Source organism: Elephantulus edwardii, unplaced genomic scaffold (genome assembly GCF_000299155.1).
Source record: "Elephantulus edwardii isolate Elephantulus edwardi_28Jun2011 unplaced genomic scaffold, EleEdw1.0 scaffold00152, whole genome shotgun sequence".
In the NCBI taxonomy this organism is placed as follows: Eukaryota; Metazoa; Chordata; class Mammalia; order Macroscelidea; family Macroscelididae; genus Elephantulus; species Elephantulus edwardii.
In genome coordinates, this window is record NW_006399902.1 from 2,955,658 (window position 1) to 2,958,135 (window position 2,478).

Genomic DNA, 2,478 nt, shown 5'->3' on the forward strand with positions numbered 1-2,478 from the left:
CGGGGAAGAAGAACAAACTGGGGAGGAGGGTGGAGAGAATGGTGCGGCAATGAAGGAGTGAAAGCCCAGAATCCCTGTGAGTGTTCATTGAAACTAATAAAATTTAATAATAATAATAAAAAAAAACAAGTGCATAATAAGTTCTATCTCCTCAAGTACTCTGTTTCCTTTTTACAGCTTCTAAATTTTATAGATTCATTCTTTATACAACCCACATTCCTATTATTAGTGAAAGGAGTTCTGGTGGCATGGCTGCCATCCCCAAGTCTACACTTCCCCAGAAATTCAAATACACCAGCTCGTTCTTAAGAGAGAGTTGGGCATTCTCCTCCCACTACAATGTATGGTTTCAGAAATCCAATGGAGAGTTGCTGTAAGTCAGAACTGACTTGACAGCAGTGAGGTTTTTGTAAATTCTTATTCATTAATTTTCCAACTGCTGTTTCTTATGTCATAAGCTTTAATCCATCTACATCATTAAGGTCAATTCCACTTTGAAGAGGCAGCACTTTTGCAATTATATTTTGAGAGTCTTACAACCTGAGACTAATTTTCAGGCACTGTATCTGTCATCATCCTATTGCTGTTCAAGAGGTTTTCACTGCCTAGTCTTTTTAGAAGTAGATCACCCGGTCCTTCTTCATCTGTCTTAGTCAGGAAGCTCCTCTGAGACTGATTTTGCAGCGGTGATCTTGCTAGTATTTGAAATATCAGTGGCATGGATTCCAGCAACACAGCAACATGCAAGCCACCACAGTCTGATAAACTGACAGACAAGTGGCCATGAATGGCTATTTTAAGTTCATTTACGGACCCTGTGACTTGAGGCAGTTCAGAATGAGTTTTTTAGTTTGTTTTGTTTTTATTATTATTAATTTTAATGAAAATTTACAGAGGCTTTGGATTTCCATTCATTCATTGTTGCATAGAATGAGTTTTAAGGTCACATGAAAATAAAGCATGGAGCAAAGATGAAAAGTCACGTCTCTCTAATTCAGTGTCATCTTCTTTCTTTATACCCATGGTTCTCAGCTGGGAACAATTCTGCCCCACTCCCCCACCCCAGGGGACATTTGGTAATGTCAGGAAACAGTCACTACCCAGAAGTACTACTGGCATCTATTAGGTAGAGTCAAAGATACTGCCCAACTTCCTACAACACACTTAAACACCTACTTTAAAACAAATTTTCCATATTGGGGCTGCCGCTCTCACCCCCATCCCTAGGTGGCCGCCGCTGGCCTTGTGGACTTTGGGAACCTGCACTCCTGTTGCTGGTGCTGCCCCACATGGCCCTGGCCAACTGCCCGTGCCAGGACCCCACGTTCTGCTGACCTATCCGCTATCACCCTGATTACGAGGTGTTTGTGTTTCATGACATTGAACATAAAACATGGAAATGTTATGATTGGTCACAGATTACAACTGTGGCAACTTTTGGAAAACATGACTGAGAACTGATGTGCTATATATGCACATTCAAAAGAAGCCAGCGTAGTGCTAAAAGGAAATGTATCTTTAAAGGATTTCATTGATCCTACTTTCAGAGCATCTTGGGTAACTTAAAAACTCATTTTGGCCAAGAGTCAATATATGGATAGAATTAATATAGACATAGAACAAGAATTAAATTGCTCATACCAGAATATGATGCATTAACTGCTTTAGTTAAAGAGACCATAGAGGCTTTCCACCATGGAATTCAGGGATCACAGGTAACCTTTGATGTAGCTTGGTCTCCAAAGTACGTAGATAGAAGATGCTGTAACTACACTAGAATTGCAGATGCTTGTGACTTTGTTTTCGTTATGTCGGATGATGAACAAAGTCAGATCTGGTCAGATTGTGTTGCAGCAGCCAATTCTCCATATAATCAGACATTAACTGGATATGATGACTATAAAAAGACGGACGTTAATCAGAAGAAATTTGTAATGGGTGTACCCTGTTATGGTTATGATTACACTGGCCTGAAACTACCCAAGGATGATGCTTGTACTGTTGCAAAAGTTCCTTTCAGGGGTGCTCATTGTAGTGATGCTGCCTGATATCAGGTGCCCTATAAAACTGACCATAAAACAAATAAAGAGTTCTGTTTCCAGGAGCCAATGGAATAAAGATCAACAGCCTCCTTATTACAATTATTAAGATTCTTCAGGTCACTTTCATCAAGTGTGTTATGACGATCTTCAAAGCATTTCTTTAAAAACCTATGTACAGAAGTATGGATTATGGGACATCAGCATGTGGAATGCCAACTGTCTGGACTACTCAGGAGATGCTGAGGCCAGATGGCAAACTGAAGATGTGGAAAGTTTTAAAACCAGAGCTGTGACAGAGATGACCATCTTTTGTATGAGAATCATTTGTCAAAATATTATAATTTGTTTGTTGTTATGTGCCGTCGAGTCGCTTGCGACTCATAGTAACCCTATGTACAACAGCCCTAAGCCCTGCTTTATCCTATGCCAATCTCAC

The 2,478-nt window shown here is 40.1% G+C and overlaps 1 pseudogene; it reads left to right on the forward strand.

Moving 5' to 3' along the window:
- Positions 1-1,021: 1,021 nt before the first annotated feature.
- Positions 1,022-2,335, forward strand: LOC102848858 (annotated as a pseudogene).
- The last annotated feature ends 143 nt before the right edge of the window (positions 2,336-2,478 follow it).